The sequence below is a fragment of the Spinacia oleracea genome, chromosome 6, assembly GCF_020520425.1.
Source record: "Spinacia oleracea cultivar Varoflay chromosome 6, BTI_SOV_V1, whole genome shotgun sequence".
Lineage (NCBI taxonomy): Eukaryota > Viridiplantae > Streptophyta > Magnoliopsida > Caryophyllales > Amaranthaceae > Spinacia > Spinacia oleracea.
The window spans coordinates 113,947,203-113,963,513 of NC_079492.1; positions in this window are offsets into that span (position 1 = coordinate 113,947,203).

The following is a 16,311-nucleotide window of genomic DNA, read 5'->3' on the forward strand; positions in this document are numbered from 1 at the left end:
AGTTTCCTCTCCCAATCAAGAAAATTTGATAAGTTCAACTTGAGATCCAGAATTTCTGATGCTTTGATTGTTGTTTTAGACCTTCTACAATTGAAAAGAATTTGCAATAAATAACCATACATAACCTTTAATAACTTTGAAATAGAAGCAATCATGCAATTATTAAAGCTATTAAACATTTCATTCATTGAAAATAAAACATGGTCCATAATAAATGAAACGATTCCAAGACCCTAAAAGTCTCTAAGTCTTAAACATGCTTTGGCTTGTCTTACGTATTTTAAGATTCTGGGTAAGCAAAAACCAATTGCTAGTAATTTCCAAATTACTCTTGGTTAATAAATTAATACCATAATTTATTCCATTGCCAAAACATATACCAATATTGTTTGAGTTAAAACCACAATCAACGTGTTCCTTTGGGATACCTTGTCATCTAAGAATACTAAAATAGCACATCGCTTTGGCGGAAACCTACTATCTTAGGTTCAAATATTTTTGTAAGTGCTTGATTTGGAAGGAAATTTTAAACTCAATATTACTTGGACCTAGTTGTTTCTATGTTGGTTTGATTATTTAGTGAACTAAATCTTAATCAAGCAAACAAATAACGCATTCATGCATAATATACATTCAACAATATATAATAGCATAAATAATTTTGGTGAACTAGTATGGCCCAAAAACTTGGTCTTGAAGCATCCAATATTCGCTTCACCTTGTTAGCTTGGCATCGTCTTGAAATCCATTCAAAAGCTAACTTGAAATTTTAAATAATCTAGAAGAACTTAATCCTAATAATCTAATTATTACATCAAAACTTCAATGGTACGCAGACCATATTTAAAACTTTACATTCAAAGATAAAACGGTACGCAGATCGTATTTAACTATCCTAGATTGGCCTTACTAGTCACCTTCAATACCTGCAATACATAAAAATATTAAAATATCTATGCATTCATACATTCGTGTCCTAAAACGAATGTCCCAAGTAAAATATGCAAGTATTTACATGATTAATTAAAATCACGTTCACGTAAACGCGTACTAAAAGATTAATAAATTCTAAGTTACTAATCCTTAGAATTGTTCTAATTAAAAATTAATTTAATCAAAATAAGGTGTCCTACGAAAAATAATTAAAATTATTATTTTAAATAATTTTATTTAAACGGCTCCCACTTAAACCAATATTTAATTTGGACCTTTTAATTTTAAATATTTAAACTCGCGGCCCGGCCCAAGTCAAATCAAATAAAATAATGAAAAAGTCCACATTTAGCCCATTCGTGCAAAATTAAGCCCAAAGCCCAAAAATTAGGCCTTGAAATAAAACGAAGCAAAATTGCATAATTGGATGCATCGTGGGCTATGCAAGTGCCCAGCCCAAACGATGCACAATGCACGAAGCCCAACGCGCAGGCACGAAGGCAAGCAGTAGCGCACAGGCTTGGCGGGCCTTGTGCCGCTGCCTGCTGCTTGCTTGTCTCGCTCATTGCTGCGCTCGGCCAACGCATGCTGCCACACAAGATTGCCCGTTGCAGCGTTGCTAGTCGTTGCGTGTCGTGTGTCGCGAGCTCACCCGAAGGCTTCGCCCAGCTCAGTGCACTTAACACGACCATCGCTCGCAGCTTGCAGGCACATCGCACAAGGCCAACACCCTTTTGGCCTGCCTTCGTGTGCGTGCCTTGCCCCTTCGTCTCGCACGGACATCATCCCTTGCCTCATGCGGGTGGCTTGCTCGTCAGATTTTTTTTATAAAAAAAATCAATTTTAATGCTCAAAACGAAAAGTGCACGAATTATATTTTTCATAATATTAACAAATCTAATTGTTTTAATTACGAAAAATATCAAAGTGGGTGATTTGATAAGATTGCAAACAATCCAATTTATGAAATTTATAAATCTAGGCTAACTAATATTCAAAATTTAAGGAACAGTGAACATCAACAAAAGTTTGAATACGTGTTATAATCCAATCCAAAACTTTAAATCATTCTAAACATTTAAATTTCATATTTTTATCAAATTTGGTTTAGGTGAACGATTATAATTAACGAATCCAATCAAAATTTTAATCCCTAAATTTTTAATTTTTCCATTTAAATATGAAAATTCCCCTTCTCACCTAAATAAATTTTCAGATCTAACCAATTGATAAATTTTCGATCTAATATCCATTAATCTAGGTTAAACTGAGATTACAGTTTTTAATCAATATTCATGAACCAAAAAATTACCATATGTTCATAATATTATTAATGACAGTTGGACAAAATTTCAATTGATTCCGAGTTTATTTGGTAGAGTAATTAATTGAAAACCATACCAAAATTAATGTTTTAATTCATTAATTAACAAAACGCCCAAAAAATCATACTTCAGAGCCTGTTTTTGAGATTGTTCTCATGAGTTAATTTTAAAACACCGTTTCCAATCAGATTAGGGTCAGAAAAGTCAATATTCCGACACTTTATGAACAAAGCAGCTCTTCAACAATTCATCCAATTATCAAGAAAAACTTTCGAAACTTTATGAATAAATTCATAAAATTTCGAAAATAATCACAAACATATAAACATGCTAATAAAGTAGTTTAAATACATGAAGCTCATGATACCACTGTAGGGGTTTACAGTTAAATACATAACATGATAGCGAAATAATCCCAAAGCTAGGAAGCAAGTATAAAGTACATATTAAGCATTACTTAAGTTTGTAGCGTGTTTTCCCTTAGTTCAAAGAACACGAACAAGAAATCCAAATGTCGTTCCTCTACTTGGTTCACCGACATGTTCAGATCCGTCTTGAGATTGATGGCTTAGATCTCCTTCAAGATAGTTTAGCTTTTGGGATGAACACTATAATGGAGGCACATAGAGAATTAGAGTATATCTTATGCGCGTACTGGCCTTTAGGGTAATTTGTAAATACTATTTGGATTAGTTTCATGACTCGTTCGATCAACGTTATTCCATAAAAGTACCTTCGGCGCAATTTTGAATTTGCACTTTTAAGGTTGGTATTTTAAACTAGACCAACGTATCGTTCTAGGTACGAATGCGTTCTTCGTCGTTTGAATTAGTTGCACGAACATTATTATCATTATCATTTTTTGACTTCTTAAACATACAATATTTTTATGGAAACTTTTCAAGTGGCTGTGAAGAAATTCTCGCGCACAACTTGGTGCGCAAGAAGTTTGTTGCATCAGGTCCTGAGCGTGAGAAATTTCTCACGCCTAAGGCCAATTCTCACTTGTAGGCACACGCGTGGAAAGTTTTTTGCTCCAAGGTAATGGCGCTGGAAAACAGTCGCGCTCAAAGATGTGCATGATTTAGTTTTTGCGAACATCCTGATTTGCGGATTATGTCCAGTTTATTAATATTCAATTAGTAGCTAACGAATTGTTTTTTTAATGTTTTAGCATTTTTGTCAGCTTTCATAATATCGTTGACTTTAAACTTAGTGCCAGGTTAGTTAATTTCGCACATATCACATAATTTTCTACACGAAACTAACAATTAACACTTAGTTTATGTAAGTCTTTATGGTATAATTGGCTTGGGTTTCAAAGGGTACCAAACCTATCACCAATTCCCCGAAAGGCCCCTATCAAAGTAGCCGGGTTCATGAACGAATTTTATCAAGGCCTATCCGATAAACGCTGGAGTAGCGCGTACCGAGAATAGACCTATGAGATAAGCGACTTGATTTGGGTGGATGTGCTACGATGCGAATGGGTCGAGTGGACAACATCCGACGCGCGTTCACAGGTTTAATACGTGTCCTTATTCCCTTCATCAGAGATGAAACATGTCAAGGAAGCCAGGATTACGTGCGGTTTTGTCCGGTCAAACGATTACATTGAATATTTCAGGTCGTCCCAACTTAATAAGGAAATAAAAGCGGCATAGCGTTAGATTTTTCCCTCGGTCTAGGTGGACTACTACTTGCTTGATTATTTCAATATACTCCCCAGTGGAGTCGCCAATGTGAGTGGGTTGGAAAAAGACGGGTTTAGGGCCTCTTTCGTTCTCTTCCCTCGCGGATGTGTGGCTAGCAATATTAAGTAAAACGGGACTAACTGTGGGCGTTAGCCTCTTTTTTACTAGTCTAAGGAGTCGCCATTCAGTTTTCAACGACAATAAGGAAAATTGACAAAACCCGTTATTGTGATACTAATGTAAAAGCTTGAGAGCCCAGGCTAACGTATTTGACCACAACGGTCGTAGGTTCCCTTGTGATCCCTGGTGTGGAGGAGAGATTGAGGGTTCGGGGGACATTTACTAATTCGGGGAGGGCCCAGTATTAGCCCATGAAGCGGTCCTTACTAGTTCAATGTAACGAAAACGGGACATGCATTATACTATATTACTAATCTGTATTACTTTTAATGCACAAATATTAACTAACAAACGTCAAGATGATGATTTAAATTGATTTAAGGTACCTAGCAGTAATCCCGATTGTCCATGAACATCTTATTAGGCGTGATAAATAATCAGATTAAGTTTCACAAATTTATAGTTGTAATTAAAGCAATAAAACAGATTATGGCACTTTACAATATAGTTTTGCCTATATTGAGGTTCTCAGAAAACTAACCACTTGACTTTACCCGCTTTCCTTTTATGCAACGTACTTTCCTCGACTTGAATAGACTCTTGGACAGGATCCGAGCTTATTTTTAAGTGTTTGTACGGGCAGAGTTCCTCTTAACAAGAGTTAATACGGTGGAACTATGGAATATACGGAGTGTACGGAACGATAATAAGGACGTATAGAGAACTTAGGCTTATAACATGTGCGTAGTATGAGATTAATATTTGGTGCTCTTTACTCGGATGGTTAAGACCATATTTATAGGAAATAAGTGCCGGAAAAGATAGAAATAATTAGAGTTTGAGAACCACTTAAAAGCGTTGGTGAGCGAGAAAATTCTCGCGCATAGGACGGGTCCGCAAAACATTTCTCGCGCACAGTTTCGTGCGCCAGATGTGTTTCAGAGTTTGTTTTGAGTTGGATTGTAGCGGGTACGTGAGATAATATTTGCGCATGGAGGTTGACGCAATTGATTAGTCGTGCTGGGCCCTGTGCGTAAGAAATTTCTTGCGCACAATCTATTCCACGCGTTTTTACCTGACTTAATCCAGTCTAATCCGGTTTATTCCGGATTAGAACTCTTTTTACGTTGTTAATCCGTATTTCAGGATAATCCTAACTAAGACTCTTTTTCCTTTATTTATCTTTTTTAAGATTTTAGGAATTTAATTGAAATGCAACTAAAATTCCTTTACGCTTTTCTATCTCTTTTACTCTTTTAGGGATTTAATTGGAGTGAAACTAAAATTCCCTTGACACAATTCTATCTTGGACGGATTACTATTTTCAGCAGATACTTAGAATAGCAACAACTATAAATAGAAATTACTATAAATAGAAACATGGTTTTGGGTAATGAGTCGGTCAGTCTTAGAACGTTCGTTGCCTTATTAGGAATACGTTTGCGAATTGAAGTGAATGTTTTGTTTCATTATCAAACTTACCGCTTCTAGCCAGAGGCCAAATGTAGGCGTCTACACTATATTGATGTCAGGGTTCTCTTCATTGCCTCAAAATTGAAAGGTCTACCAGTGAGCATCTTCCTAATCAAACAGAAAGATACTTGAGATTTTGAAACCTCATCGTTAACGTCCTCAAAGTCACCCCCAAGCACCTTGGTTTCCTCCTCCGTAAGCTATAAGTTTTTCCAGTCTTCAAGCAGCTTCTCCTCCACACTTGCCATGGGATCGATAAAAAACATAGAAGAGACTATGAGAACGAGCAAAGATTGATGAAGAAAAGATAAAACAATAATGGCGGAAAAACGAACGTCGCAAACCCTATGTTGTGAGAGTACTAATTGACTTTCGAATTTCTTAGATTGGCCCATTATGCTCTATTCTGTTCATTTTCTTTCCATTTATTTTAATAAAAATATGTTCAGAAAATTTAGATAAGTTTAGGAAAAATAAGTGTTGATCAAGTACAATCTATACTAATATATTAAAAGGCGTTTGTAAGAAGTATACAATGCCACGTGGCGCCCTCCTCTTCCAATTTTGACACATGTCATTACGTGTCATCCAATATTATTCAAAAATTACAAATACAAGATTCGAACCCATGACGTACTTGGTGATTGAAACCACTAATGACTTATCCACTTGGCTATGCAAATTTACGTGTTATATTTTGCAAACGATATATAATAAAGTGATAGTAAAGAAAGAAAAATGATTTTAATAAAAATAGGAGTTAATTATGATTTGTTTTTATTTTTTTTACAGAAAAATAGGTATAGTTACAATTATTTAAGTGATGACTCGGCCTTCGGGGCATCGCTCGAGCCCAAATCTAGTTTATAATTAAAATAAGTTTTGATAAGTTCCACTAAGTTCAAATAAATTAAAAAAAAAGTAAGTAAAACTCTACAAATTATTATTTTATGATATTATACAAATGGTGCGTGTTCTCTTCATTTATAAGACATGAATTTATTAAATTTGGCTAGCCTTAATTGCAAAAGAGTAGATTTAATAGATCTAATTAAAACTCATCGGATCTTATTAATCTGATTGAAACTAATTAGACTTTATTAGATCTGATTGAAATTCAATGAGTTTTATTGACTTCACTAGACTAAAATACCCGCCAACTGATACTGTACTCCGTATCAATTAAGCTAATTGGCACCCTGACAACCATCCCATTCCACTCTATAGACTAATGAACCACCACAATTCAAAGTTTGCACTCAAGTAATGTGATGAGCAAGATACTCTTTCCGTATTTATTATGAGTTATATGTTGACTGACACGCATATTAACGTATTAGAGTAATAAACAAATAGAGGAAAGATGATGGGAAAACTATTTTAATCAAAGTAGAGAGAGAGTTTATTATAATGGTGGTTCCTAGAGAAAATTATATACATTAAATAATTAGAAGGCAATGTAGAAAAGTTATTACTCCGTACGTTGAAAAATGAAAGTGTGACTTCTAATAAAATACGACCAAAAATAATAAATAAGACTCCTAAAAAATACGGAGGGAGCAGTAGTGTAATGAAAATCCCTTGTTTCGGGGAAAGGAAAAGGGTGAATTCCAAAAAAGAAAATAGTTAGAGAGCAGTGTAAAATGGCCTGCCGACTACGGTACGTAAGTGGTAAGTGGGTGTGTCTGCAAAACGACCTTGAAATACGGGTATATTGAGTTGGATTGTGTTTGTGGAATTGTGGGTGTGCAAACACTCACTCACTCACTTATTCCCTACTACCGGTAGTAGTAATTTGATGACTCCTGCTTTTGCTTCACTGTTGATTTGTTTCCCTAGTTACTCCATTTTAAGCATTTCGCATCTCATAACCCTAATTTTACTCATCTTGTCGGATTCTTCTAGTACTATGCTCATTATTTATAAATATCATGGAGCTTACCCATTATTTCATGGACATTTATATGTGATCTATATTGTCTTTATTCTTTACGAATATTTTATAAGGATATATTCCTAGTATAGTACTCCATTCGTCCCTTAATACTCGTACCGCTTTTTTTTTCGGACCGTCCTTAATACTTGCACCCTTCTATAAATGAAAACTTTTGCAAATATTATATTATTTCTCACACTTACCTACTAACCCACTTACACCCCTACTCCCTACAAAAAATCATTTAAAAATTCACACTCCCACTCCCCACTCCCCACTCCCCATCCCTTACACATTTCCCACTAACTATATTAAAAAATATATTTCACTATCAACTAACATCTATTAAATTAATAAGTCAATTCAAGTGTCTTAAACTCCGCATTCGTCAAACCAGTGCGAGTAATAAGGGATGGAAGGAGTAGTAAAAAGTAGTATGAATTCGAGCGAATCAATCCTTCATCTTCTAAACCCTGTAATAACGATGCCTTACATAATTTTATGTTACACGTACGTAGTCATTTTTATATTGGTCGATTGTACTTCTTCCGTATTTATTTAAGGGATACACTTGGCCGGACACGGGTATTAAGAAAAAAAATTGAATGAAATAAAATAACAAAACAAGTGGGATTGGGTAGATATTTTAATAAGTAAACAAGTGGGGTTCATGTCATTTTAGGGATGGGAGGTGGGGTGGATTTTTGAAATTATTTGTTTAATATGATGGTGGGTCATGGGGTAAATTAGATGTATTATTTAATTAAATGGTGGGGTATTTCTTGAGAACATCGACATTCCAATGGTTCTTCAAGACTTGACCATGTAGTTGCCTGAGCATATAGGTCCCGGGTCTTTTTTCAGCGTGGATGACATAAGGTCCCTCCCAAGTTGCCGAGAGCTTTCCGTGGACCCTTCCTTTCTGAACTACTGCAGCATTTCTGAGCACTAAGTCTCCAACCTTTAGAGGTCTGGCGTTGACTCTTAGATTGTAGTGCTTGCTAACCCTTTGTTGGTACGCTGCGTTCAAGGTTCTAACGTCGTCCCGAGCTTCATCTAGTAGATCTAGGGATTCAGACAGAAGTTAATCATTGCTTTCTCTGTGAACTCCATCATACTTGTTGTATGATTTGATTCTTAAGCTTTCTGTGTCGATGTAGACACCTACTTTTGTCCCCATTCCCGAAAGGGAAGGTTCGATGATGAAAACGTAAATCTCCACTTGACAACGCATCTCCTATAAAATAACTAATCTCAATTCCCCTTTTCATTTCACCCGAAACCTGCTATTTATAGAAACCTGCTATTTATGGAAACCTGCTAAAAATAATAACTGCCGTAATGGTAGTTGTTAAAAGTGGCAAGTCATAAAAGATAGAAACCTGTCAGAATTAGGTGTTGCACTCCAACATAAATCCTAAATGAGATAGAAATTTCGAGAGAATCCTATTCCTAATATGATTCGAAAGTAAGAGTCACGTATTAATTAAAATCCTAACGAGCCTAGAGTTCGTAACGGGCCCAGACGCATCCCGTCACAAGGTTCATACGCACTAAAAGACTCAATTAAATCTCAAATACTCCGGATTCTAGGAATCCGAATCTGACTAAGAAAAACAGCCCAGATCCTATTTTCAACGCCTGGCCCTGGGCGCCGAAATCTTCGGCGCCCATGCCTGGGTGTTGAAAATACCTGGTACGTGTTTTTTCCTAATTCCTCGTGGATTAGAGTTCTGCGAATCTATCTTTCCACGAACTCTTTTCTATAAATAGGGCCTTAAGTTCGACGTGAAAAGGACAACAACACACAATTATATTTCTGAGTATTGACTCTGAACCCCTAAGCCTAAGCCTCACGGTGCAAAACCGATCACGCGTTCTGTCGCAATCGATCCATAAATCGAACAGAACGTATCCAGTCCCATAATTTGAGATTCGTTAAATAAAAGGAGAAATAGCAAAGTCAAAGTGGTTAGTTTTCTGAGAACCGTGACGTACCTCTCAAGGGTGCGTCGTAATGTGTCCCTTTTCCATGGTTTAATTGCTTTCCTCGCCCTTTTATGAACTGTTAAACTAACTAAATCTGATTGTTCGATCACGCTTAATAAATATGATATTTTTGGGAAATTGGATTATCATGCTAGGTCCATTAAAACAATCTAAATCAGATAATCGCGCTCGATCTAGTACTATATGTTGCATATTGTTAAAATCAACTCAGATTAGTTTAATAGTTAACGCATGTCCCTTCAATTATTTATGCTGAGCTAGCAAGGATATCCTGCCTCTGGAGTTATCGAAGAGCGAGTACTCCTCTCGGTAGTTACAGTCCCCCGAACCCTCAATCTCTACCCTGCGGGTGTACGTTGAGCGATCCCCACCACCAGGGATCACAAGGGAACCTACGGCCGTCGTGGTCAAACATAATTGCACTCCCTTTATGTCACGATAACCGTTTTGTCAGTTTTTCTCATTGTCGTTAAAAACTAAATGGCGACTCCTATATTACTAGTCAATTGGGTGTAAACTCACAGGAAATCCAATTAAACTTGATTTGACAAAAAGAAGCGTCACACCCACGAGGGACGAGGTCACGCATTAGCCTCGTGCTTTTTCGACCCCCTCACAGTGGCGACTCCACTGGGGATAGTGAAGGAAATACTCGTGCTTGTAGGTAATCAAAATAGCCGAAGGGTGAAACGATCCTACCCCGCGTTTATTTCCCCATCAAGTTGGGACGACCTGAAAATCAGCATATTAATGTGAACGGGCAGAACCGCATAACGAATCTTGGCTCCCTTGGTGTTTCATCTCGGGAGTTGGGACTAAGGATACCCATCGCCAACCGGGGGGTGCATACGCTTCGAATGTTGTCAACTCGGCACTTTCGCTAGTAATACACCCGTCCCAAACCCAATCGCTCGCCCACTAGGTCCCTCTCGCCTGCACGCCCCTTGGCTTGCACTTGCTGGTTGGCCTTCTGGGACGAAATTCGTCTGTTGAAAGCACTACCCGACCGGGGCATGTGGTGGATCTGCGATAGACGCGGTACCAAGCCAGGCGCAAATAACTACCCATAGAAGCGTATCATAAACTACATGACATATTATTATTGCCTCATGACGGAATGTTAGTTATGTGTAGCGAAATATATGATTGTGTGTGACAAACTATCCTAGAAAAACCAACGACCTTAAAAATTTCCCAAACATTCATAAACCAATTTGCCAAAGAGTTATACCGAAATACGTGTTCCGCAAACCCGAACGATCGCCACAAAAATAAGCGACGCTCGGGATGGCCTGTAACGAATCCCACAAACGCTGCACAACGCGTAAAGGACGTTATTAGGCAAGCACGCAAAATCGAAGTCGCATAAACAAAAGTAGACGCAAACAGAAAACGAGAACCAGCCAGGGACGCATTTTCAACGCCCCTGGCTGGGCGCCAGAATTTCTCACGCCCTACGCTGGGCGCTGAAGTTGCTGCTTGGCCTTCTGGTCAGGCGCAGCAGCCTCGGTGCCAGCGCAAAAGGAAAATACGTAGCACAAAAAAAAAACCGTTCGTAAAAAGAATTGCTACGAGGGCGTAAGAAAAGCACTCGATTCTAAAAGCGACTCATAGAAAAGAATAACTCTTTGCGTCGTTGTTAGCCCTCCTACGACGACAATGCTCGGGACTAAAATCGAACATGCTAATAATTATGAATGTCACACGGGCAAGTGTTTCGAAAATCCAAAGAATGACCAAAAGAAAGAACTAAAAAGTGTACCAACAAAAGAAAGAGTGAAAAACCAATAGAGAGAGTCGAAGTCTAGACTAAGTAATACTTGAAACTTCGGGACCTAAACTTTAGCTTATCTTATGCATAGGACTGGTCCTGCCACTTGGTGCCGATCAGGAAATCAACGGTTAGTGCGCCTCGAAGATACATCGCCAACACCAGGTTTAGTGACTCCAAGCTCCGTCCGTCATCCCTCATTTCAAGGATCTCCGCTTCCCCAACCTCGATTCGCACCCTCAAACATGTCCATCGAAGAATTGTGAGACCAGATGGCTCAAATGACCCAACTCATGGGCCAACTGAAAATGGAAAACGAAGCCTTAGCGGCTGCACAAGCCAAAAATGACCTCGATAACGAGAAGAGGATTGAAAAAATAGTCCTAGAGCAAACCATGGGGAGAAAGTACTTCTCCCTCGATCCTGAACCTTTTCCTGGCAAACTACCAGAAAAGTTTAGTTCATCTAACTTACCAAAGTTTAAAGCCACAGACAATCCCCGTGATCATCTATTGAGCTTTGTGAATGCCATGAACTTGAAAGGCGTGGACAAGTCCATGTATTTACCTGCCTTTCCTTTGTCCTTGGAACCTGTGCCGCTCAAATGGTACTATCACCAGGACCCTAAGCTCTTCCCCACTTGGGAAGACTTTGTCAATGTCTTCATCAAGCAATACTTGTCGAACATGGATTTTCAAGTCACCATGCGCGAGCTGGAAGTTCTCTTCCAAAAGAAAAATGAGGGTTTCACAACCTACTTTGCTAGATGGAGGGATCAGGCGGCCCAGCTAATCAATAGGCCTCCCGAAACAGAATTGGTCCAAAAATTCATTGACAACCTGGAGCCGGCCTACAGACAGCACCTTAGATACCTGGGACTTGACACTTTCAAAAGAGTTTATGATGTGGGAATAAAGATCGAGGATGATCTCGCAAAAACAATACAAAGTAAACCCGCATACAAAAGCAATACCTACAACAGGGGCAACACATCCTAAGCCCAAGAAGTCCATGCCGTAGAGGAGACTCCCACCCGAAGAAGCCCTGGAAGATGGGTCCGAGACCGAAAGTTTGCCCCACTCGGGTCGACTTTGGTACAAGCCTTTGAAAGACTAACCAATAAAGGAAAGTTGAGACCTATAGGCCCCACCCGTGACCCTCCTGTCAAGGGCAAATATGGGTCGAAGGTACTTACTGCAAATTCCATCAAGGAAATGGGCATGACACTGAAAACTGCTGGAATCTAAAACATACGATCCAGGACATGATAGAGGATGAAGTGATACCTCTCCCTAACGTTGGCAAACCCAACAACAACAAGACCCCACTCGGCTCTTGTCACGTCTCTCTCGACCAACCAGAAAATGAGAACTTCGACCCTACGGTGTATATTACACCTTAAGGTGCACCACTCGCTGTGGTCCCTATGGATCGAATCGAGAGGGAAGTGTGCGGTGTGTGGGATGATGATGCTGAAGATATCTACCTATCTCAAGTATCGGGCCAGGACCTCTTTACTGAAACTTGGCCCGGGTATGCTCTCATTGACACCACCCCTCAGGAACCCGAAGTCGACAATCTCACCCGATCCGGAAGAATATACCAACCGGATATTCGCCCACCTCCTATGGACGATATCCCAGTTAGGCAAACTCCCGAGAATGGACGGCACACCACCGTCGCGGAAGTCATTGAAAATCCTCTCTTGAAACAACTAAAAAGAACCAAAGCCGAAATTACCATCTGGGATCTCATGTGTACTTCAAAGGAACATCGCGAAAAGCTTATTCGCTCACTTGACCTCATCTCGGTGGCTACAGATATCACACCTGACTCATTGGTTAACCACGTCACGAGAGATGCTGGAGAAAAGGCCATAGTTTTCACTGACAAAGACTTGCCCAAAGAGGGGGGTGCCCACAATAAAGCCCTTTATCTAGTGGTTGGATGCAAAGGACAAAACATCCCCCTAGCGCTCGTAGATAACGGTTCGGCGGTTAACGTTTTCCCATTGCGAACCGCCCATTGCTTGGGGCTAGGAAACGATGACTTCCAAACCTCCACGCAAGGGGTACGAGCTTATGATAACTCCCGAAGGCCTGTATTGGGAAAAATCAACCTTACCGTACAAACCGGGCATGTGGCACGCACCACGGAGTTTCAAATAATCGACATCAAGCCCACTTTCAACCTCCTCTTGGGGCGACCTTGGCTCCATGACTTAGGAGGTGTGGCTTCTACCTTGCACCAAATGGTTAAACTTAACCATAACGGGGTAATACTAGAAATCCACGCCCCTCCTCTCGACGTCAGTTGTACTATGGTTGGAACGGCCGAAACTGCAGACGACCTTTACGGGTTTCAAATAGAAGAAACAATCCAGTTCATCGAAGATTATGATCCAGCATTCCTAGACCCGCATGCATCCCGAGTCATCCCTAGAATGCTGTTACCTCAAGCTTATTTCCCTAGAACCCCATTGGGCATAAGGAAGAAGGAATGCACATTCCATCCTTTACCCAACAAATCTACTCCCTTTGGCTTAGGCTATGAACCAACGGAGGAAGATATTGCTGACCGCCTGTCTGGGCTACGCCTTAACAAGGACAAACAAACCACCCTCCTTCCCCCATATCAAAGAACCCTTAACGGGATGTTCGTTCGGGAAGGAGAAGGACACCCATGCTGTGATTTCCCTGAACCCTTCGTTCAGGATGGCTTGCTAAAACCAGGATTTGAAATCTTCCATGACTGCCACACCTTGGATGAGGCACCCCACCTCACCAAGACTAAAACAGCTGAAATATTGGACGACCAGGCTCTATGGACATTGTTTAAGGAATCGAGGCCTATGGAGGACGAGACTGTGATGACTACCCTAGCTTTACAAGATGAAGGTTTCGATCCAACCCGGTTAATCGCTCTTGCGTCAACACTAGAAGAGATCGAGAACGGATGGGTGAAGACATATCAGTGGGTAAATGCAAAAGGAATAGAATTCAAGATGAGTACCGGTGAAGGACCAAAGTTTTACGAGACTAAACCCACGGCTTGAGCCACATAGAGCACCTTGATAAAAAGCGCCTAGTAGTTCTTTAGATTGGTAGAAAAATAATAAAGACTTTAGATGGTCCTAAGACCCCTTAGAATATAGGTCAAGTTTATTTCAGTGTGTTTTCCTTACTTTCCAAATTAATAAAGGCGTAATATTCCTCCTAAAATTTTATTCTAACACTAAGTAAGCACCAAATGTACTTGCAAAATACAAAAATAAAGAGGCGGCCCACTCTAGGCCCAACAAACGAGGCCCACTCGGTCTTGAAATAGTGCCATGGGAACCAACTCCCGAAACCCACAAAATAAACCGCACCATCCCCTTCATATCCCCAAAACATAAAGGTCAACCAGTGTCATCATAAAAAGTCAATCCATGCAACCCAAAGAAATCGAAGAAATTAAAATCCAAAACAAAAGCAAATGTTGCTTAAAAAGGGAATTAATAAAATGTAACCCCGCCATATCCTTCAAAAACGACACGCACCTCAACCCACCTCAAAAGCCTACACAAAGATCTTCATATCTTCCACACCCTAACTCCATTTTCAAAGCCGTTTCGAGTCACGGATAGAAAAAATAATCCGGACAAAAATGCATCTTACGCTAACAGTCAAAAAAGTCTCTGAAAGTAGCCTCAAAATTGATTTTAAATACGAGCAAAAATCAAAGCACTAAAGCGAAAAAAGAGAGAAAAAAGAAATGCAAGAACACGTGAAGCAAAGCGTCAAAATTGACCGCCCAAATCATTTTCACCGCCCAGGGCTGGGTGCCGAAATCTTTGACGCCCCAGCCTAGGCGTTGAAACTATCTGCCTGCCTAATTTTTAGAAGTGCTCGTCATTTTATCCGCACATAAAGGAAAAATAACGAACACTTGGGGGGTACAACACGTATCCAAACAGGCTTACCAAAAAATATAGCCATACAAAAAAGTCGAATTTCGTTTTTACATAATACTTACGGCAAAAAACGGTAGACGAGGGGAAAATAATGATAATACTTCACTCATTTGACCGATTAAGTAATATGCTACCACCTCAGGGCATATCCATTAAAATCCGGCATCCTAGAACTTATTCTATCTAGAACTACGCGCGACCTGATTCTGACAAGATACGTAGGCAATCCTTACCAAGGATTCGGCCCAGTAAAAAAAACATATATAAAATGTGCAAAAAGTGTTAGACATATGAAAATATAAAAAAAAAGGGAGAAACAAAAAATGAAAAAATAAAATACGCCTTTATTGAAAAATAATAAGAAGGAAAACAAAGTGCTAAGAAATGAAAAAACAAACACAACTGAAATAAATAAAGGGCACCTACACCCTAGCAAGAACTACACTACTCTAGTTCTTCTAGATCATCAAATAAAGTCTTGTAGAGGGCAATGTTCGCAGGATCCACCCCCACAGTCTTCTGCGCTGCCCCAATATCAATCTCCATAAGAACCGGCTCCTGGACACTAACTTCCAAAGATGCCAAGGCTTCAGAAGCATTCTCAGTTATAGCCCGCTCAGCCTCAAGGGCACAGACAATGGTGGGAGAAGGATTATTATCATCAACTAGACTAGTCGCTGTTTCTACAGGCGGCTGAGCCTTCCTAACCCATACATTGTTCCGGCGACGATCTCCGCGAGAGCTTGCACTTCTTTTAACAACAGCAGGCCCCTTCATGTTAGGCATCTTTTTAGGCCTGAAATAGGAACGGGGAGGAACTTCCTTTCGCTTTCGATCAGGACGAGCTTTCACAGTCTTAATACCATGGGTACGAGGTTTGGCAGAATCAGGACCCTCATACTTAACACGAATGCGAGGTATCAAAAGCTCAACCGACTCCCCATTTCGAGCCTCGGTCCTCACAGCTTTATCATCGGAACTCATCCACAACTTGTAGTTTTCACAAAGACCCACAAAGCCATTTGTAGCTACGGCCCAACGCGAGAGACCATCATAATACTTAGCCCACGCTAGAACCCGTGCTTGTGAAAAAA